The sequence below is a fragment of the Phalangium opilio genome, unplaced genomic scaffold (genome assembly GCF_054372755.1).
Source record: "Phalangium opilio isolate 3A_F unplaced genomic scaffold, DU_Popi_V2 ptg000082l_1, whole genome shotgun sequence".
In the NCBI taxonomy this organism is placed as follows: Eukaryota; Metazoa; Arthropoda; class Arachnida; order Opiliones; family Phalangiidae; genus Phalangium; species Phalangium opilio.
The window spans coordinates 14,981,428-15,002,699 of NW_028324189.1; the positions used below are offsets into that span (position 1 = coordinate 14,981,428).

Consider the following 21,272-nt stretch of genomic DNA (forward strand, 5'->3'; position numbering starts at 1 on the left):
ACACCGCTCCCGGATGGGCTCGAACCACCAACCTATTGGTTAACAGCTGAGCGCGCTAACCATTGCGCCACGGAAGCCCAAAAATTAAATGTTCGTCAGGTATTGTGGAAAAACTCTGACATTTTACGTTACATCTGAGACGTCACAACACCGCTCCAGGGAGGGCTCAAACAAACAGTCTTCTGAATAGCAGCTGAACGCGCTAACCATTGCGCCACGCTAGCCCATAAATTAAATGGTGGTCAGGTATTGTGGAAAAACCTTGACTTTTTACGTTACATCTGAGACCTCACAACACCGCTCCCAGATGGGCTCGAACCACCAACCTTTCAGTCGGTTAACAGCCGAACGCGCTAACCATTGCGCCACGGAAGCCCAAATATTAAATGGTCGTCAGGTATTGTGGAAAAACCTTGTCTTCTTACGTCACATCTGAGACCTCACAACACCGCTCCCGGGTGGGCTCGAACCTTCAACCTTTTGTATAACAGTTGAGCGCGCTAACCTTTGCGCCACGGAAGCCCAAAAATAAAATGTTCGTCAGGTATTGTGGAAAAACTTTGGCTTTACTTCACATCTGAGACGTCACAACACCGCTCCCGGGTGGGCTCGAACCACCAACCTATTGGTTCACAGCCGAACGCGCTAACCATTGCGCCACGGAAGCCAAGAAATTAAAAGGTTGTCAGGTATTGTGGAAAAGTTTTGACTTTTCACGCTACGTCTGAGACCCCACAACACCTCTCTCGGGTGGGCTCGAACCACCAACCTTTTGAATAACAGCTGAGCGCGCTAACCATTGCGCCACGGAAGCCCAAAAATTAAATGTTCGTCAGGTATTGTGGAAAAACTCTGACATTTTACGTTACATCTGACACTCACAACACCGCTCCAGGGAGGGCTCAAACAAACAGTCTTCTGAATAGCAGCTGAACGCGCGAACCATTGCGCCACGCTAGCCCATAAATTAAATGGTCGTCAGGTATTGTGGAAAAACCTTGACTTTTTACGTTACATCTGAGACCTCACAACACCGCTCCCAGATGGGCTCGAACCACCAACCTTTCAGTCGGTTAACAGCCGAACGCGCTAACCATTGCGCCACGGAAGCCCAAATATTAAATGGTCGTCAGGTATTGTGGAAAAACCTTGACTTCTTACGTCACATCTGAGACCTCACAACACCGCTCCCGGGTGGGCTCGAACCTTCAACCTTTTGTATAACAGTTGAGCGCGCTAACCATTGCGCCACGGAAGCCCAAAAATAAAATGTTCGTCAGGTATTGTGGAAAAACCTTGATTTTACTTCACATCTGAGACGTCACAACACCGCTCCCGGATGGGCTCGAACCACCAACCTATTGGTTAACAGCCGAACGCGCTAACCATTGAGCCACGGAAGCTCAGAAATTAAATCGTTGTCAGGTATTGTGGAAAAACCTTGATTTTTTACGTCACATCTGAGACGTCACAACACCGCTCCTGGATTGGCTCGAACCACCAACCTATTTGTTAACAGCCAAACGCGCTAACCATTGAGCCACGGAAGATCAGAAATTATATGTTTGTCAGGTATTGTGGAAAAGTTATGACTTTTTACGTTACATCTGAGACCCTATAACACCTCTCCCGGGTGGGCTCGAACCACCAACCTTTCGGTTAACAGCCGAACGCGCTAACCATTGAGCCACGGAAGCTCAGAAATTAAATTGTTGTCACGTAATGTGTAAAAGTTTTGACTTTTTGCGCTACATCTGAGACCACACAACACCTCTCCCGGTTGGGCTCGAACCAACAATCTTTCGATTAACAGCTGAACGCGCTAACCATTGCGCCACGGAAGCCCAAAAATGAAATGGTCGTCAGGTATTGTGGAAAAACTTTGGCTTTCTACGTTACATTTGAGACCCCACAACACCGCTCCTGGGTGGGCCGAACGCGCTAACCATTGAGCCACTGAAGCTCAGAAATTAAATGGTTGTCACGTATTGTGGAAATGTTTTGACTTTTTACGCTACATCTGAGACCCCACAACACCTCTCCCGGGTGGGCTCGAACCACCAAATTTTCGATTAACAGCTGAACGCGCTAACCAATTGCGCCACGGACGCCCAAAAATTAAATGTTCGTCAGGTATTTTGGAAAAACTCTAACATTTTACGTTACATCTGAGACGTCACAACACCGCTCCCGGGTAGGCTCAAACCACCAGTCTTTTGAATAGCAGCTGAACTTGCTAACCATTGCGCCACGGAAGCCCAAAAATTAAATGGTCGTCAGGTATTGTGGAAAAACCTTGACTTTTGACGTCGTCTTGAGACGTCACAACACCGCTCCCGGATGGGCTCGAACCACCAACCTATTTGTTAACAGCCGAACGCGCTAACCATTGAGCCAAGGAAGCTCTGAAATTAAATGGTTGTCAAGTATTGTGGAAAAGTTTTGACTTTTTACGATACATCTGAGACCACACAACACCTCTCCCGGATGGGCTCGAACCACCAACCTTTCGATTAACAGCTGAACGCGCTAACCAATTGCGCCACGGACGCCCAAAAATTAAATGTTCGTCAGGTATTTTGGAAAAACTCTAACATTTTACGTTACATCTGAGACGTCACAACACCGCTCCCGGGTGGGCTCAAACCACCAGTCTTTTGAAGAGCAGCTGAACGCGCTAACCATTGCGCCACGGAAGCCCAAAAATTAATTGGTCGTCAGGTATTGTGGAAAAACCTTGACTTTTGACGTCATCTTGAGACGTCACAACACCGCTCCCGGATGGGCTCGAACCACCAACCTATTTGTTAACAGCCGAACGTGCTAACCATTGAGCCACGGAAGCTCTGAAATTAAATGGTTGTCACGTATTGTGGAAATGTTTTGACTTTTTCCGCTACATCTGAGACCGTACAACACCTCTCCCGGGTGGGCTCGAACCACCAACCTTTCGATTAACAGCTGAACGCGCTAACCATTACGTCACGGAAGCCAAAAAATTAAATGTTCGTCAGGGATTGTGGAAAAACTCTGACATTTTACGTTACATCTGAGACGTCACAACAACGCTCCCGGGAGGGCTCAAACCACCAGTCTTTTGAATAGCAGCTGAACGCGCTAACCATTGCGCCACGGAAGCCCAAAAATTAAATGGTCGTCAGGTATTTTGGAAAAACCTTGACTTTTTACGTCACATCTGAGACGTCACAACACCGCTCCCGGATGGGCTCGAACCACCAACCTATTTGTTAACAGCCGAACGCGCTAACCATTGAGCCACGGAAGCTCAGAAATTAAATGGTTGTCACGTATTGTGGAAAAGTTTTGACTTTTTACGCTACATCTGAGACCACACAACACCTCTCCCGGGTGTGCTCGAACCACCAATCTTTCGATTAACAGCTGAACGCGCTAACCATTGCGCCACGGAAGCCCAAAAATTAAATGTTCGTCAGGTATTGTGGAAAAACTCTGATATTTTACGTTACATCTGAGACGTCACAACACCGCTCCCGGGAGGGTCAACGATTTTGAAAATGTTATTAAAAATCGAGGTAAATTTTTAATTATGTTCAATCGAGATGAAATCACTTTTTATGGGTGTTTTATAGGGAATTAAGCTGAATTCGGTCAAACATTTCTCCAGAAAAAAATGCATTCAAAAGTGTACCGAAAAAATCGCGTGTTTTTCTTCTTCAAGATACAAAATCCGTGACAACGATTTCTTATTGAAAAATTTAATTTTAACAGTTTTTTAAATGAATATCGTTACATTTGCTTGAATTAAAGCAAAAGGTATAAAAATAATGGTTTCAGTGGTTATATTTGAAAATAGTGAAGAAATACTCAAAATATGCTTCTTTGGCCGTGAAACGTCGATTTTGAAAATGTTATTAAAAATCGAGATACATTTTTATTTATTGTTCAATCGAGATGAAATCACTTTTAATGAGTGTTTTATTGGGAATTAAGCTGAATTCGGTCAAAAATTTCTCCAGAAAAAAATGCATTCAAAAAAGTACCGAAAAAATAGCATGTTTTTCTTCTTCAAGATACAAAATCCGTGACAACGATTTCTTATTGAAAAATTTAATTTTAACAGTTTTTTGATTGAATATCGTTACATTTGCTTGAATTAAAGCAAAAAGTATAAAAATAATGGTTTCAGTGATCATATTTGAAAATAGTGAAGAAATACTCAAAGTATGCTTCTTTGGCCGTGAAACGTCGATTTTGAAAATGTTATTAAAAATCGAGGTAAATTTTTAATTATTGTTCAATCGAGATGAAATCACTTTCAATGAGTGTTTTATAGGGAATTAAACAGAATTCGGTCAAAAAATTCTCCAGAAAAAAATGCATTCAAAAAAGTACCGAAAAAATCGCATGTTTTTCTTCTTCAAGATACAAAATCCGTGACAACGATTTCTTATTGAAAAATTTAATTTTAACAGTTTTTTGATTGAATATCGTTACATTTGCTTGAATTAAAGCAAAAAGTATAAAAATAATGGTTTCAGTGAATATATTTGTAAATAGTGAAGAAATACTCAAAATATGCTTCGTTGGCGGTGAAACGTCGATTTTGAAAATGTTATTAAAAATCGAGGTACATTTTTAATTATTGTTCAATCGAGATGAAATCACTTTTAATGAGTGTTTTATAGGGAAATAAACTGAATTCGGTCAAACATTTCTCCAGAAAAAAATGCATTTAAAAGTGTACCGAAAAAATCGCATGTTTTTTCTCTTCAAGATACAAAATCCGTGACAACGATTTCTTATTTAAAATTGAATTTTAACAGGTTGTTGAATGAATATCGTTACATTTGCTTGAATTAACGCAAAAATTACAAAAATAATGGTTTCAGTGGTTATATTTGAATATAGTGAAGAAATACTCAAAATGTTTTTCTTTGGCCGAGTTACGTCGATTTTGAAAATGTTATTAAAAATCGAGGTACATTTTTATTTATTGTTCAATCGAGATGAAATCACTTTTATTGAGTGTTTTATAGGGAATTAAGCTGAATTCGGTCAAAAAATTCTCCAGAAAAAAATGCATTCAAAAAAGTACCGAAAAAATCGCATGTTTTTCTTCTTCAAGATACAAAATCCGTGACAACGATTTCTTATTGAAAAATTGAATTTTAACAGTTTTTTATAAAAGTATAAAAATAATGGTTTCAGTGATCATATTTGAAAATAGTGAAGAAATACTCAAAGTATGCTTCTTTGGCCGTGAAACGTCGATTTTGAAAATGTTATTAAAAATCGAGGTAAATTTTTAATTATTGTTCAATCGAGATGAAATCACTTTCAATGAGTGTTTTATATAGGGAATTAAGCTGAATTCGGTCAAACATTTCTCCAGAAAAAAATGCATTCAAAAGTGTACCGAAAAAATCGCTTGTTTTTCTTCTTCAAGATACAAAATCCGTGACAACGATTTCTTATTGAAAAATTGAATTTTAACAGTTTTTTGAATGAATATCGTTACATTTGCTTGAATTAAAGCAAAAAGTATAAAAATAATGGTTTCAGTGGTTATATTTGAAAATAGTGAAGAAATACTCAAAATATGCTTCTTTGGCCGTGAAACGTCGATTTTGAAAATGTTATTAAAAATCGAGGTACGTTTTTATTTATTGTTCAATCGAGATGAAATCACTTTTAATGAGTGTTTTATAGGGAATTAAGCTGAATTCGGTCAAAAATTTCTCCAGAAAAAAATGCATTCAAAAAAGTACCGAAAAAATCGCATGTTTTTCTTCTTCAAGATACAAAATCCGTGACAACGATTTCTTATTGAAAAATTTAATTTTAACAGTTTTTTGAATGAATATCGTTACATTTGCTTGAATTAAAGCAAAAAGTATAAAAATAATGGTTTCAGTGGTTATATTTGAAAATAGTGAAGAAATACTCAAAATATGCTTCTTTGGCCGTGAAACGTCGATTTTGAAAATGTTAATAAAAATCGAGGTACGTTTTTATTTATTGTTCAATCGAGATGAAATCACTTTTAATGAGTGATTTATTGGGAATTAAGCTGAATTCGGTCAAAAATTTCTCCAGAAAAAAATGTATTCAAAAAAGTACCGAAAAAATCGCATGTTTTTCTTCTTCAAGATACAAAATCCGTGACAAAGATTTCTTATTGAAAAATTTAATTTTAACAGTTTTTTGATTGAATATCGTTACATTTGCTTGAATTAAAGCAAAAAGTATAAAAATAATGGTTTCAGTGATCATATTTGAAAATAGTGAAGAAATACTCAAAGTGGTCTCCCTCCCAAGTACTGACTGCGCTCGCGGCTTCTTAACTTCGGTTATCGGACGAGAACCGGTGTATTCAGCGTGTTATGGCCGTTTCTCGAGAGTGCTAGTTAATAATTTGAATTAAATTAACTTTCATCTTTATAAAACAATAACAAAAAGAAGATATGTTTGCTTTTTTCATATTTGGTGGAATTTGAAAGAGGAAACAAAAGTGAAAAAGCCGACGGCACGCAGTATTCCCAAGTACTGTATGCGCTCGACGCTGCTTAACTTCGGTTATCGGACGAGAACCGGTGTATTCAGCGTGATATGGCCGTTGCCGAGAGTGCTAGGTAATAATTCGAATTTAAATTAAGTGAGACAAATTAACCGTCATCTTTTTTAAACAATAACAAAAAGAAAATAAGTTTGCTTTTTTCAAATCTATTTTAATTTAAAAGAGGAAAAAAAGTGAAAAAGCCAACGGCACGCAGTGTACCTAAGTGGTCTCCCTCCCAAGTATTGACTGCGCTCGACGCTGCTAAACTTCGGTTTTCGGACGAAAACCGGTGTATTCAGCGTGATATGGTCGTTGCCGAGAGTGCTAGTTAATAATTCGAATTTAAATTAAGTGAGACAAATTAACCTTCATCATTTTAAAACAATAACAAAATGAAAACATGTTTGCTTTTTTCATATCTATTAAAATTTATTAGAGGAAAAAAAAGTGAAAAAGCCAACGGCACGCAGTGTTCCTAAGTGGTCTCCCTCCCAAGTAGTGACTGCGCTCGACGCTGCTTAACATCGGTTATCGGACGAGAACCGGTGTATTCAGCGTGATATGGCCGTTGCCGAGAGTGCTGGTTAATAATTTTAATTTAATTAACTTTCATCTTTATAAAACAATAACAAAAAGAAGATATGTTTGCTTTTTTCATATCGGGTGGAATTTAAAAGAGGAAACAAAAGTGAAAAAACCAACGGCACGCAGTATTCCCAAGTACTGACTGCGCTCGACGCTGCTACCAGGGCGATCGGACGAGAACCGGTGTTCTCAACGTGATATGGCCGTTGCCGAGAGTGCTAGTTAAAAATTCGAAATTAAATTAAGTGAGACAAATTAACCTTCATCTTTATAAAACATTAACAAAAAGAAAATATGTTTGCTTTTTTCATAACGGGTGGAATTTAAAAGAGGAAACAAAAGTGAAAAAGCCAACGGCACGCAGTATTCCCAAGTACTGACTGCGCTCGACGCTGCTAACGTCGGCGATCGAACGAGAACCGGTGTTCTCAGCGTGATATGGCCGTTGCCGAGAGTGCTAGTTAATAATTTGAATTAAATTAACTTTCATCTTTATAAAACAATAACAAAAAGAAGATATGTTTGCTTTTTTCATATCTGGTGGAATTTGAAAGAGGAAATAAAAGTGAAAAAGCCAACGGCACGCTGTATTCCCAAGTACTGTATGCGCTCGACGCTGCTTAACTTCGGTGATCGGACGAGAACCGGTGTTTTCAGCGTGATATGGCCGTTGCCGAGAGTGCTAGTTAATAATTCGAATTTAAATTAAGTGAGACAAATTAACCTTCATCATTTTAAAACAATAACAAAAAAACATGTTTGTTTTTTTCATATCTATTAAAATTTAAAAGAGGAAAAAAAAGTGAAAAAGCCAACGGCACGCAGTGTTCCTAAGTGGTCTCCCTCCCAAGTACTGACTGCGCTCGACGCTGCTTAACTTCGGTGATCGGACGAGAACCGCTGTATTCAGCGTGATATTGTCGTTGCCGAGAGTGCCAGTTAATAATTCGAATTTAAATTAAGTGAGACAAATTAACCTTCATCATTTTAAAACAATAACAAAATGAAAACATGTTTGCTTTTTTCATATCTATTAAAATTTAAAAGAGGAAAAAAAAGTGAAAAAGCCAACGGCACGCAGTGTTCCTAAGTGGTCTCCCACCCAAGTAGTGACTGCGCTCGACGCTGCTTAACATCGGTTATCGGACGAGAACCGGTGTATTCAGCGTGATATGGCCGTTGCCGAGAGTGCTGGTTAATAATTTTAATTTAATTAACTTTCATCTTTATAAAACAATAACAAAAAGAAGATATGTTTGCTTTTTTCATATCGGGTGGAATTTAAAAGAGGAAACAAAAGTGAAAAAGCCAACGGCACGCAGTATTCCCAAGTACTGACTGCGCTCGACGCTGCTAACGTCGGCGATCGGACGAGAACCGTTGTTCTCAGCGTGATATGGCCGTTGCCGAGAGTGCTAGATAATGATTCGAATTTAAATTAAGTGAGACAAATTAACCTTCATCTTTTTAAAACAATAACAAAAAGAAAATATGTTTGCTTTTTTCATATCTATTGGAATTTAAAAGAGGAAAAAAAAGTGAAAAAGCCAACGGCACGCAGTGTTCCTAAGTGGTCTCCCTCCCAAGTAGTGACTGCGCTCGACGCTGCTTAACATCGGTTATCGGACGAGAACCGGTGTATTCAGCGTGATATGGCCGTTGCCGAGAGTGCTGGTTAATAATTTTAATTTAATTAACTTTCATCTTTATAAAACAATAACAAAAAGAAGATATGTTTGCTTTTTTCATATCGGGTGGAATTTAAAAGAGGAAACAAAAGTGAAAAAACCAACGGCACGCAGTATTCCCAAGTACTGACTGCGCTCGACGCTGCTACCAGGGCGATCGGACGAGAACCGGTGTTCTCAACGTGATATGGCCGTTGCCGAGAGTGCTAGTTAAAAATTCGAATTTAAATTAAGTGAGACAAATTAACCTTCATCTTTATAAAACATTAACAAAAAGAAAATATGTTTGCTTTTTTCATAACGGGTGGAATTTAAAAGAGGAAACAAAAGTGAAAAAGCCAACGGCACGCAGTATTCCCAAGTACTGACTGCGCTCGACGCTGCTAACGTCGGCGATCGGACGAGAACCGGTGTTCTCAGCGTGATATGGCCGTTGCCGAGAGTGCTAGTTAATAATTTGAATTAAATTAACTTTCATCTTTATAAAACAATAACAAAAAGAAGATATGTTTGCTTTTTTCATATCTGGTGGAATTTGAAAGAGGAAATAAAAGTGAAAAAGCCAACAACACGCTGTATTCCCAAGTACTGTATGCGCTCGACGCTGCTTAACTTCGGTGATCGGACGAGAACCGGTGTTTTCAGCGTGATATGGCCGTTGCCGAGAGTGCTAGGTAATAATTCGAATTTAAATTAAGTGAGACAAATTAACCATCATCTTTTTTAAACAATAACAAAAAGAAAATAAGTTTGCTTTTTTCAAATCTATTTTAATTTAAAAGAGGAAAAAAAGTGAAAAAGCCAACGGCACGCAGTGTACCTAAGTGGTCTCCCTCCCAAGTATTGACTGCGCTCGACGCTGCTAAACTTCGGTTTTCGGACGAAAACCGGTGTATTCAGCGTGATATGGCCGTTGCCGAGAGTGCTAGTTAATAATTTGAATTTAATTAACTTTCATCTTTATAAAACAATAACAAAATGAAGATATGTGTGCTTTTTTCAAATCGGGTGGAATTTAAAAGAGGAAACAAAAGTGAAAAACCAACGGCACGCAGTATTCCCAAGTACTGACTGCGCTCGACGCTGCTAACGTCGGCGATCGGACGAGAACCGGTGTTCTCAACGTGATATGGCCGTTGCCGAGAGTGCTAGTTAAAAATTCGAATTTAAATTAAGTGAGACAAATTAACCTTCATCTTTATAAAACATTAACAAAAAGAAAATATGTTTGCTTTTTTCATAACGGGTGGAATTTAAAAGAGGAAACAAAAGTGAAAAAGCCAACGGCACGCAGTATTCCCAAGTACTGACTGCGCTCGACGCTGCTAACGTCGGCGATCGGACGAGAACCGGTGTTCTCAGCGTGATATGGCCGTTGCCGAGAGTGCTAGTTAATAATTTGAATTAAATTAACTTTCATCTTTATAAAACAATAACAAAAAGAAGATATGTTTGCTTTTTTCATATCTGGTGGAATTTGAAAGAGGAAATAAAAGTGAAAAAGCCAACAACACGCTGTATTCCCAAGTACTGTATGCGCTCGACGCTGCTTAACTTCGGTGATCGGACGAGAACCGGTGTTTTCAGCGTGATATGGCCGTTGCCGAGAGTGCTAGGTAATAATTCGAATTTAAATTAAGTGAGACAAATTAACCATCATCTTTTTTAAACAATAACAAAAAGAAAATAAGTTTGCTTTTTTCAAATCTATTTTAATTTAAAAGAGGAAAAAAAGTGAAAAAGCCAACGGCACGCAGTGTACCTAAGTGGTCTCCCTCCCAAGTATTGACTGCGCTCGACGTTGCTAAACTTCGGTTTTCGGACGAAAACCGGTGTATTCAGCGTGATATGGCCGTTGCCGAGAGTGCTAGTTAATAATTTGAATTTAATTAACTTTCATCTTTATAAAACAATAACAAAATGAAGATATGTGTGCTTTTTTCAAATCGGGTGGAATTTAAAAGAGGAAACAAAAGTGAAAAACCAACGGCACGCAGTATTCCCAAGTACTGACTGCGCTCGACGCTGCTAACGTCGGCGATCGGACGAGAACCGGTGTTCTCAACGTGATATGGCCGTTGCCGAGAGTGCTAGTTAAAAATTCGAATTTAAATTAAGTGAGACAAATTAACCTTCATCTTTATAAAACATTAACAAAAAGAAAATATGTTTGCTTTTTTCATAACGGGTGGAATTTAAAAGAGGAAACAAAAGTGAAAAAGCCAACGGCACGCAGTATTCCCAAGTACTGACTGCGCTCGACGCTGCTAACGTCGGCGATCGGACGAGAACCGGTGTTCTCAGCGTGATATGGCCGTTGCCGAGAGTGCTAGTTAATAATTTGAATTAAATTAACTTTCATCTTTATAAAACAATAACAAAAAGAAGATATGTTTGCTTTTTTCATATCTGGTGGAATTTGAAAGAGGAAATAAAAGTGAAAAAGCCAACGGCACGCTGTATTCCCAAGTACTGTATGCGCTCGACGCTGCTTAACTTCGGTGATCGGACGAAAACCGGTGTTTTCAGCGTGATATGGCCGTTGCCGAGAGTGCTAGTTAATAATTCGAATTTAAATTAAGTGAGACAAATTAACCTTCATCATTTTAAAACAATAACAAAAAAACATGTTTGCTTTTTTCATATCTATTAAAATTTAAAAGAGGAAAAAAAAGTGAAAAAGCCAACGGCACGCAGTGTTCCTAAGTGGTCTCCCTCCCAAGTACTGACTGCGCTCGACGCTGCTTAACTTCGGTGATCGGACGAGAACCGCTGTATTCAGCGTGATATTGTCGTTGCCGAGAGTGCTAGTTAATAATTCGAATTTAAATTAAGTGAGACAAATTAACCTTCATCATTTTAAAACAATAACAAAATGAAAACATGTTTGCTTTTTTCATATCTATTAAAATTTATTAGAGGAAAAAAAAGTGAAAAAGCCAACGGCACGCAGTGTTCCTAAGTGGTCTCCCTCCCAAGTAGTGACTGCGCTCGACGCTGCTTAACATCGGTTATCGGACGAGAACCGGTGTATTCAGCGTGATATGGCCGTTGCCGAGAGTGCTGGTTAATAATTTTAATTTAATTAACTTTCATCTTTATAAAACAATAACAAAAAGAAGATATGTTTGCTTTTTTCATATCGGGTGGAATTTAAAAGAGGAAACAAAAGTGAAAAAACCAACGGCACGCAGTATTCCCAAGTACTGACTGCGCTCGACGCTGCTACCAGGGCGATCGGACGAGAACCGGTGTTCTCAACGTGATATGGCCGTTGCCGAGAGTGCTAGTTAAAAATTCGAAATTAAATTAAGTGAGACAAATTAACCTTCATCTTTATAAAACATTAACAAAAAGAAAATATGTTTGCTTTTTTCATAACGGGTGGAATTTAAAAGAGGAAACAAAAGTGAAAAAGCCAACGGCACGCAGTATTCCCAAGTACTGACTGCGCTCGACGCTGCTAACGTCGGCGATCGAACGAGAACCGGTGTTCTCAGCGTGATATGGCCGTTGCCGAGAGTGCTAGTTAATAATTTGAATTAAATTAACTTTCATCTTTATAAAACAATAACAAAAAGAAGATATGTTTGCTTTTTTCATATCTGGTGGAATTTGAAAGAGGAAATAAAAGTGAAAAAGCCAACGGCACGCTGTATTCCCAAGTACTGTATGCGCTCGACGCTGCTTAACTTCGGTGATCGGACGAGAACCGGTGTTTTCAGCGTGATATGGCCGTTGCCGAGAGTGCTAGTTAATAATTCGAATTTAAATTAAGTGAGACAAATTAACCTTCATCATTTTAAAACAATAACAAAAAAACATGTTTGCTTTTTTCATATCTATTAAAATTTAAAAGAGGAAAAAAAAGTGAAAAAGCCAACGGCACGCAGTGTTCCTAAGTGGTCTCCCTCCCAAGTACTGACTGCGCTCGACGCTGCTTAACTTCGGTGATCGGACGAGAACCGCTGTATTCAGCGTGATATGGTCGTTGCCGAGAGTGCCAGTTAATAATTCGAATTTAAATTAAGTGAGACAAATTAACCTTCATCATTTTAAAACAATAACAAAATGAAAACATGTTTGCTTTTTTCATATCTATTAAAATTTAAAAGAGGAAAAAAAAGTGAAAAAGCCAACGGCACGCAGTGTTCCTAAGTGGTCTCCCACCCAAGTAGTGACTGCGCTCGACGCTGCTTAACATCGGTTATCGGACGAGAACCGGTGTATTCAGCGTGATATGGCCGTTGCCGAGAGTGCTGGTTAATAATTTTAATTTAATTAACTTTCATCTTTATAAAACAATAACAAAAAGAAGATATGTTTGCTTTTTTCATATCGGGTGGAATTTAAAAGAGGAAACAAAAGTGAAAAAGCCAACGGCACGCAGTATTCCCAAGTACTGACTGCGCTCGACGCTGCTAACGTCGGCGATCGGACGAGAACCGTTGTTCTCAGCGTGATATGACCGTTGCCGAGAGTGCTAGTTAATAATTTGAATTAAATTAACTTTCATCTTTATAAAACAATAACAAAAAGAAGATATGTTTGCTTTTTTCATATCTGGTGGAATTTGAAAGAGGAAATAAAAGTGAAAAAGCCAACGGCACGCTGTATTCCCAAGTACTGTATGCGCTCGACGCTGCTTAACTTCGGTGATCGGACGAAAACCGGTGTTTTCAGCGTGATATGGCCGTTGCCGAGAGTGCTAGTTAATAATTCGAATTTAAATTAAGTGAGACAAATTAACCTTCATCATTTTAAAACAATAACAAAAAAACATGTTTGCTTTTTTCATATCTATTAAAATTTAAAAGAGGAAAAAAAAGTGAAAAAGCCAACGGCACGCAGTGTTCCTAAGTGGTCTCCCTCCCAAGTACTGACTGCGCTCGACGCTGCTTAACTTCGGTGATCGGACGAGAACCGCTGTATTCAGCGTGATATGGTCGTTGCCGAGAGTGCTAGTTAATAATTCGAATTTAAATTAAGTGAGACAAATTAACCTTCATCATTTTAAAACAATAACAAAATGAAAACATGTTTGCTTTTTTCATATCTATTAAAATTTATTAGAGGAAAAAAAAGTGAAAAAGCCAACGGCACGCAGTGTTCCTAAGTGGTCTCCCTCCCAAGTAGTGACTGCGCTCGACGCTGCTTAACATCGGTTATCGGACGAGAACCGGTGTATTCAGCGTGATATGGCCGTTGCCGAGAGTGCTGGTTAATAATTTTAATTTAATTAACTTTCATCTTTATAAAACAATAACAAAAAGAAGATATGTTTGCTTTTTTCATATCGGGTGGAATTTAAAAGAGGAAACAAAAGTGAAAAAACCAACGGCACGCAGTATTCCCAAGTACTGACTGCGCTCGACGCTGCTACCAGGGCGATCGGACGAGAACCGGTGTTCTCAACGTGATATGGCCGTTGCCGAGAGTGCTAGTTAAAAATTCGAAATTAAATTAAGTGAGACAAATTAACCTTCATCTTTATAAAACATTAACAAAAAGAAAATATGTTTGCTTTTTTCATAACGGGTGGAATTTAAAAGAGGAAACAAAAGTGAAAAAGCCAACGGCACGCAGTATTCCCAAGTACTGACTGCGCTCGACGCTGCTAACGTCGGCGATCGAACGAGAACCGGTGTTCTCAGCGTGATATGGCCGTTGCCGAGAGTGCTAGTTAATAATTTGAATTAAATTAACTTTCATCTTTATAAAACAATAACAAAAAGAAGATATGTTTGCTTTTTTCATATCTGGTGGAATTTGAAAGAGGAAATAAAAGTGAAAAAGCCAACGGCACGCTGTATTCCCAAGTACTGTATGCGCTCGACGCTGCTTAACTTCGGTGATCGGACGAGAACCGGTGTTTTCAGCGTGATATGGCCGTTGCCGAGAGTGCTAGTTAATAATTCGAATTTAAATTAAGTGAGACAAATTAACCTTCATCATTTTAAAACAATAACAAAAAACATGTTTGCTTTTTTCATATCTATTAAAATTTAAAAGAGGAAAAAAAAGTGAAAAAGCCAACGGCACGCAGTGTTCCTAAGTGGTCTCCCTCCCAAGTACTGACTGCGCTCGACGCTGCTTAACTTCGGTGATCGGACGAGAACCGCTGTATTCAGCGTGATATGGTCGTTGCCGAGAGTGCCAGTTAATAATTCGAATTTAAATTAAGTGAGACAAATTAACCTTCATCATTTTAAAACAATAACAAAATGAAAACATGTTTGCTTTTTTCATATCTATTAAAATTTAAAAGAGGAAAAAAAAGTGAAAAAGCCAACGGCACGCAGTGTTCCTAAGTGGTCTCCCACCCAAGTAGTGACTGCGCTCGACGCTGCTTAACATCGGTTATCGGACGAGAACCGGTGTATTCAGCGTGATATGGCCGTTGCCGAGAGTGCTGGTTAATAATTTTAATTTAATTAACTTTCATCTTTATAAAACAATAACAAAAAGAAGATATGTTTGCTTTTTTCATATCGGGTGGAATTTAAAAGAGGAAACAAAAGTGAAAAAGCCAACGGCACGCAGTATTCCCAAGTACTGACTGCGCTCGACGCTGCTAACGTCGGCGATCGGACGAGAACCGTTGTTCTCAGCGTGATATGGCCGTTGCCGAGAGTGCTAGATAATAATTCGAATTTAAATTAAGTGAGACAAATTAACCTTCATCTTTTTAAAACAATAACAAAAAGAAAATATGTTTGCTTTTTTCATATCTATTGGAATTTAAAAGAGGAAAAAAAAGTGAAAAAGCCAACGGCACGCAGTGTTCCTAAGTGGTCTCCCTCCCAAGTAGTGACTGCGCTCGACGCTGCTTAACATCGGTTATCGGACGAGAACCGGTGTATTCAGCGTGATATGGCCGTTGCCGAGAGTGCTGGTTAATAATTTTAATTTAATTAACTTTCATCTTTATAAAACAATAACAAAAAGAAGATATGTTTGCTTTTTTCATATCGGGTGGAATTTAAAAGAGGAAACAAAAGTGAAAAAACCAACGGCACGCAGTATTCCCAAGTACTGACTGCGCTCGACGCTGCTACCAGGGCGATCGGACGAGAACCGGTGTTCTCAACGTGATATGGCCGTTGCCGAGAGTGCTAGTTAAAAATTCGAATTTAAATTAAGTGAGACAAATTAACCTTCATCTTTCTAAAACAATAACAAAAAGAAGATATGTTTGCTTTTTTCATATCGGGTGGAATTTAAAAGAGGAAACAAAAGTGAAAAAGCCAACGGCTCGCAGTATTCCCAAGTACTGACTGCGCTCGACGCTGCTAACGTCGGCGATCGGACGAGAACCGGTGTTCTCAGCGTGATATGGCCGTTGCCGAGAGTGCTAGATAATAATTCGAATTTAAATTAAGTGAGACCAATTAACCTTCATCTTTTTAAAACAATAACAAAAAGAAAATATGTTTGCTTTTTTCATATCTATTGGAATTTAAAAGAGGAAAAAAAAGTGAAAAAGCTAACGGCACGCAGTGTTCCTAAGTGGTCGCCCCCCAAATACTGACTGCGCTCGACGCTGCTTAACTTCGGTTATCGTACGAGAACCGGTGTATTCAGCGTGTTATGGCCGTTGCCGATAGTGCTAGTTAATAATTTGAATTAAATTAACTTTCATCTTTATAAAACAATAACAAAAAGAAGATATGTGTGCTTTTTTCAATTCGGGTGGAATTTAAAAGAGGAAACAAAAGTGAAAAACCAACGGCACGCAGTATTCCCAAGTACTGACTGCGCTCGACGCTGCTACCAGGGCGATCGGACGAGAACCGGTGTTCTCAACGTGATATGGCCGTTGCCGAGAGTGCTAGTTAAAAATTCGAATTTAAATTAAGTGAGACAAATTAACCTTCATCTTTATAAAACATTAACAAAAAGAAAATATGTTTGCTTTTTTCATAACGGGTGGAATTTAAAAGAGGAAACAAAAGTGAAAAAGCCAACGGCACGCAGTATTCCCAAGTACTGACTGCGCTCGACGCTGCTAACGTCGGCGATCGGACGAGAACCGGTGTTCTCAGCGTGATATGGCCGTTGCCGAGAGTGCTAGTTAATAATTTGAATTAAATTAACTTTCATCTTTATAAAACAATAACAAAAAGAAGATATGTTTGCTTTTTTCATATCTGGTGGAATTTGAAAGAGGAAATAAAAGTGAAAAAGCCAACGGCACGCTGTATTCCCAAGTACTGTATGCGCTCGACGCTGCTTAACTTCGGTGATCGGACGAAAACCGGTGTTTTCAGCGTGATATGGCCGTTGCCGAGAGTGCTAGTTAATAATTCGAATTTAAATTAAGTGAGACAAATTAACCTTCATCATTTTAAAACAATAACAAAAAAACATGTTTGCTTTTTTCATATCTATTAAAATTTAAAAGAGGAAAAAAAAGTGAAAAAGCCAACGGCACGCAGTGTTCCTAAGTGGTCTCCCTCCCAAGTACTGACTGCGCTCGACGCTGCTTAACTTCGGTGATCGGACGAGAACCGCTGTATTCAGCGTGATATGGTCGTTGCCGAGAGTGCTAGTTAATAATTCGAATTTAAATTAAGTGAGACAAATTAACCTTCATCATTTTAAAACAATAACAAAATGAAAACATGTTTGCTTTTTTCATATCTATTAAAATTTATTAGAGGAAAAAAAAGTGAAAAAGCCAACGGCACGCAGTGTTCCTAAGTGGTCTCCCTCCCAAGTAGTGACTGCGCTCGACGCTGCTTAACATCGGTTATCGGACGAGAACCGGTGTATTCAGCGTGATATGGCCGTTGCCGAGAGTGCTGGTTAATAATTTTAATTTAATTAACTTTCATCTTTATAAAACAATAACAAAAAGAAGATATGTTTGCTTTTTTCATATCGGGTGGAATTTAAAAGAGGAAACAAAAGTGAAAAAACCAACGGCACGCAGTATTCCCAAGTACTGACTGCGCTCGACGCTGCTACCAGGGCGATCGGACGAGAACCGGTGTTCTCAACGTGATATGGCCGTTGCCGAGAGTGCTAGTTAAAAATTCGAAATTAAATTAAGTGAGACAAATTAACCTTCATCTTTATAAAACATTAACAAAAAGAAAATATGTTTGCTTTTTTCATAACGGGTGGAATTTAAAAGAGGAAACAAAAGTGAAAAAGCCAACGGCACGCAGTATTCCCAAGTACTGACTGCGCTCGACGCTGCTAACGTCGGCGATCGGACGAGAACCGTTGTTCTCAGCGTGATATGGCCGTTGCCGAGAGTGCTAGTTAATAATTTGAATTAAATTAACTTTCATCTTTATAAAACAATAACAAAAAGAAGATATGTTTGCTTTTTTCATATCTGGTGGAATTTGAAAGAGGAAATAAAAGTGAAAAAGCCAACGGCACGCTGTATTCCCAAGTACTGTATGCGCTCGACGCTGCTTAACTTCGGTGATCGGACGAAAACCGGTGTTTTCAGCGTGATATGGCCGTTGCCGAGAGTGCTAGTTAATAATTCGAATTTAAATTAAGTGAGACAAATTAACCTTCATCATTTTAAAACAATAACAAAAAAACATGTTTGCTTTTTTCATATCTATTAAAATTTAAAAGAGGAAAAAAAAGTGAAAAAGCCAACGGCACGCAGTGTTCCTAAGTGGTCTCCCTCCCAAGTACTGACTGCGCTCGACGCTGCTTAACTTCGGTGATCGGACGAGAACCGCTGTATTCAGCGTGATATGGTCGTTACCGAGAGTGCTAGTTAATAATTCGAATTTAAATTAAGTGAGACAAATTAACCTTCATCATTTTAAAACAATAACAAAATGAAAACATGTTTGCTTTTTTCATATCTATTAAAATTTATTAGAGGAAAAAAAAGTGAAAAAGCCAACGGCACGCAGTGTTCCAAAGTGGTCTCCCTCCCAAGTAGTGACTGCGCTCGACGCTGCTTAACATCGGTTATCGGACGAGAACCGGTGTATTCAGCGTGATATGGCCGTTGCCGAGAGTGCTGGTTAATAATTTTAATTTAATTAACTTTCATCTTTATAAAACAATAACAAAAAGAAGATATGTTTGCTTTTTTCATATCGGGTGGAATTTAAAAGAGGAAACAAAAGTGAAAAAACCAACGGCACGCAGTATTCCCAAGTACTGACTGCGCTCGACGCTGCTACCAGGGCGATCGGACGAGAACCGGTGTTCTCAACGTGATATGGCCGTTGCCGAGAGTGCTAGTTAAAAATTCGAAATTAAATTAAGTGAGACAAATTAACCTTCATCTTTATAAAACATTAACAAAAAGAAAATATGTTTGCTTTTTTCATAACGGGTGGAATTTAAAAGAGGAAACAAAAGTGAAAAAGCCAACGGCACGCAGTATTCCCAAGTACTGACTGCGCTCGACGCTGCTAACGTCGGCGATCGAACGAGAACCGGTGTTCTCAGCGTGATATGGCCGTTGCCGAGAGTGCTAGTTAATAATTTGAATTAAATTAACTTTCATCTTTATAAAACAATAACAAAAAGAAGATATGTTTGCTTTTTTCATATCTGGTGGAATTTGAAAGAGGAAATAAAAGTGAAAAAGCCAACGGCACGCTGTATTCCCAAGTACTGTATGCGCTCGACGCTGCTTAACTTCGGTGATCGGACGAGAACCGGTGTTTTCAGCGTGATATGGCCGTTGCCGAGAGTGCTAGTTAATAATTCGAATTTAAATTAAGTGAGACAAATTAACCTTCATCATTTTAAAACAATAACAAAAAAACATGTTTGCTTTTTTCATATCTATTAAAATTTAAAAGAGGAAAAAAAAGTGAAAAAGCCAACGGCACGCAGTGTTCCTAAGTGGTCTCCCTCCCAAGTACTGACTGCGCTCGACGCTGCTTAACTTCGGTGATCGGACGAGAACCGCTGTATTCAGCGTGATATGGTCGTTGCCGAGAGTGCCAGTTAATAATTCGAATTTAAATTAAGTGAGACAAATTAACCTTCATCATTTTAAAACAATAACAAAATGAAAACATGTTTGCTTTTTTCATATCTATTAAAATTTAAAAGAGGAAAAAAAAGTGAAAAAGCCAACGGCACGCAGTGTTCCTAAGTGGTCTCCCACCCAAGTAGTGACTGCGCTCGACGCTGCTTAACATCGGTTATCGGACGAGAACCGGTGTATTCAGCGTGATATGGCCGTTGCCGAGAGTGCTGGTTAATAATTTTAATTTAATTAACTTTCATCTTTATAAAACAATAACAAAAAGAAGATATGTTTGCTTTTTTCATATCGGGTGGAATTTAAAAGAGGAAACAAAAGTGAAAAAGCCAACGGCACGCAGTATTCCCAAGTACTGACTGCGCTCGACGCTGCTAACGTCGGCGATCGGACGAGAACCGTTGTTCTCAGCGTGATATGGCCGTTGCCGAGAGTGCTAGATAATAATTCGAATTTAAATTAAGTGAGACAAATTAACCTTCATCTTTTTAAAACAATAACAAAAAGAAAATATGTTTGCTTTTTTCATATCTATTGGAATTTAAAAGAGGAAAAAAAAGTGAAAAAGCCAACGGCACGCAGTGTTCCTAAGTGGTCTCCCTCCCAAGTAGTGACTGCGCTCGACGCTGCTTAACATCGGTTATCGGACGAGAACCGGTGTATTCAGCGTGATATGGCCGTTGCCGAGAGTGCTGGTTAATAATTTTAATTTAATTAACTTTCATCTTTATAAAACAATAACAAAAAGAAGATATGTTTGCTTTTTTCATATCGGGTGGAATTTAAAAGAGGAAACAAAAGTGAAAAAACCAACGGCACGCAGTATTCCCAAGTACTGACTGCGCTCGACGCTGCTACCAGGGCGATCGGACGAGAACCGGTGTTCTCAACGTGATATGGCCGTTGCCGAGAGTGCTAGTTAAAAATTCGAATTTAAATTAAGTGAGACAAATTAACCTTCATCTTTATAAAACATTAACAAAAAGAAAATATGTTTGCTTTTTTCATAACGGGTGGAATTTAAAAGAGGAAACAAAAGTGAAAAAGCCAACGGCACGCAGTATTCCCAAGTACTGACTGCGCTTGACGCTGCTAACGTCGGCGATCGGACGAGAACCGGTGTTCTCAGCGTGATATGGCCGTTGCCGAGAGTGCTAGTTAATAATTTGAATTAAATTAACTTTCATCTTTATAAAACAATAACAAAAAGAAGATATGTTTGCTTTTTTCATATCTGGTGGAATTTGAAAGAGGAAATAAAAGTGAAAAAGCCAACAACACGCTGTATTCCCAAGTACTGTATGCGCTCGACGCTGCTTAACTTCGGTGATCGGACGAGAACCGGTGTTTTCAGCGTGATATGGCCGTTGCCGAGAGTGCTAGTTAATAATTCGAATTTAAATTAAGTGAGACAAATTAACCTTCATCATTTTAAAACAATGACAAAAAAACATGTTTGCTTTTTTCATATCTA

The 21,272-nt window shown here is 38.7% G+C and overlaps 1 non-coding gene and 28 pseudogenes across 1 annotated transcript; all 29 read right to left on the reverse strand.

Moving 5' to 3' along the window:
- Positions 1 to 594: 594 nt before the first annotated feature.
- Positions 595 to 667, reverse strand: TRNAH-GUG (transfer RNA histidin (anticodon GUG)). The gene has a single exon. It is a non-coding gene; the product is annotated as a tRNA-His (tRNA).
- A 6,072-nt stretch (positions 668 to 6,739) lies between these two features.
- On the reverse strand, positions 6,740 to 6,858 carry LOC149652103 (5S ribosomal RNA; annotated as a pseudogene).
- A 137-nt stretch (positions 6,859 to 6,995) lies between these two features.
- LOC149652104 (5S ribosomal RNA) lies at positions 6,996 to 7,114 on the reverse strand (annotated as a pseudogene).
- Positions 7,115 to 7,698: 584 nt separating this feature from the next.
- Positions 7,699 to 7,801, reverse strand: LOC149652105 (5S ribosomal RNA; annotated as a pseudogene).
- Positions 7,802 to 7,935: 134 nt separating this feature from the next.
- Positions 7,936 to 8,054, reverse strand: LOC149652106 (5S ribosomal RNA; annotated as a pseudogene).
- A 137-nt stretch (positions 8,055 to 8,191) lies between these two features.
- Positions 8,192 to 8,310, reverse strand: LOC149652107 (5S ribosomal RNA; annotated as a pseudogene).
- Positions 8,311 to 8,671: 361 nt separating this feature from the next.
- Positions 8,672 to 8,790, reverse strand: LOC149652108 (5S ribosomal RNA; annotated as a pseudogene).
- An 823-nt stretch (positions 8,791 to 9,613) lies between these two features.
- LOC149652109 (5S ribosomal RNA) lies at positions 9,614 to 9,732 on the reverse strand (annotated as a pseudogene).
- An 823-nt stretch (positions 9,733 to 10,555) lies between these two features.
- On the reverse strand, positions 10,556 to 10,674 carry LOC149652110 (5S ribosomal RNA; annotated as a pseudogene).
- Positions 10,675 to 11,495: 821 nt separating this feature from the next.
- LOC149652111 (5S ribosomal RNA) lies at positions 11,496 to 11,614 on the reverse strand (annotated as a pseudogene).
- A 137-nt stretch (positions 11,615 to 11,751) lies between these two features.
- LOC149652112 (5S ribosomal RNA) lies at positions 11,752 to 11,870 on the reverse strand (annotated as a pseudogene).
- Positions 11,871 to 12,454: 584 nt separating this feature from the next.
- On the reverse strand, positions 12,455 to 12,557 carry LOC149652113 (5S ribosomal RNA; annotated as a pseudogene).
- A 134-nt stretch (positions 12,558 to 12,691) lies between these two features.
- Positions 12,692 to 12,810, reverse strand: LOC149652114 (5S ribosomal RNA; annotated as a pseudogene).
- Positions 12,811 to 12,947: 137 nt separating this feature from the next.
- On the reverse strand, positions 12,948 to 13,066 carry LOC149652115 (5S ribosomal RNA; annotated as a pseudogene).
- Positions 13,067 to 13,649: 583 nt separating this feature from the next.
- Positions 13,650 to 13,768, reverse strand: LOC149652116 (5S ribosomal RNA; annotated as a pseudogene).
- Positions 13,769 to 13,905: 137 nt separating this feature from the next.
- Positions 13,906 to 14,024, reverse strand: LOC149652117 (5S ribosomal RNA; annotated as a pseudogene).
- A 584-nt stretch (positions 14,025 to 14,608) lies between these two features.
- Positions 14,609 to 14,711, reverse strand: LOC149652118 (5S ribosomal RNA; annotated as a pseudogene).
- Positions 14,712 to 14,844: 133 nt separating this feature from the next.
- LOC149652119 (5S ribosomal RNA) lies at positions 14,845 to 14,963 on the reverse strand (annotated as a pseudogene).
- Positions 14,964 to 15,100: 137 nt separating this feature from the next.
- LOC149652120 (5S ribosomal RNA) lies at positions 15,101 to 15,219 on the reverse strand (annotated as a pseudogene).
- A 361-nt stretch (positions 15,220 to 15,580) lies between these two features.
- Positions 15,581 to 15,699, reverse strand: LOC149652121 (5S ribosomal RNA; annotated as a pseudogene).
- Positions 15,700 to 16,298: 599 nt separating this feature from the next.
- LOC149652122 (5S ribosomal RNA) lies at positions 16,299 to 16,416 on the reverse strand (annotated as a pseudogene).
- An 820-nt stretch (positions 16,417 to 17,236) lies between these two features.
- On the reverse strand, positions 17,237 to 17,355 carry LOC149652123 (5S ribosomal RNA; annotated as a pseudogene).
- Positions 17,356 to 17,492: 137 nt separating this feature from the next.
- On the reverse strand, positions 17,493 to 17,611 carry LOC149652124 (5S ribosomal RNA; annotated as a pseudogene).
- Positions 17,612 to 18,432: 821 nt separating this feature from the next.
- Positions 18,433 to 18,551, reverse strand: LOC149652125 (5S ribosomal RNA; annotated as a pseudogene).
- Positions 18,552 to 18,688: 137 nt separating this feature from the next.
- On the reverse strand, positions 18,689 to 18,807 carry LOC149652126 (5S ribosomal RNA; annotated as a pseudogene).
- A 584-nt stretch (positions 18,808 to 19,391) lies between these two features.
- On the reverse strand, positions 19,392 to 19,494 carry LOC149652127 (5S ribosomal RNA; annotated as a pseudogene).
- A 134-nt stretch (positions 19,495 to 19,628) lies between these two features.
- On the reverse strand, positions 19,629 to 19,747 carry LOC149652128 (5S ribosomal RNA; annotated as a pseudogene).
- Positions 19,748 to 19,884: 137 nt separating this feature from the next.
- LOC149652129 (5S ribosomal RNA) lies at positions 19,885 to 20,003 on the reverse strand (annotated as a pseudogene).
- A 361-nt stretch (positions 20,004 to 20,364) lies between these two features.
- On the reverse strand, positions 20,365 to 20,483 carry LOC149652130 (5S ribosomal RNA; annotated as a pseudogene).
- Between the last annotated feature and the right edge of the window lie 789 nt (positions 20,484 to 21,272).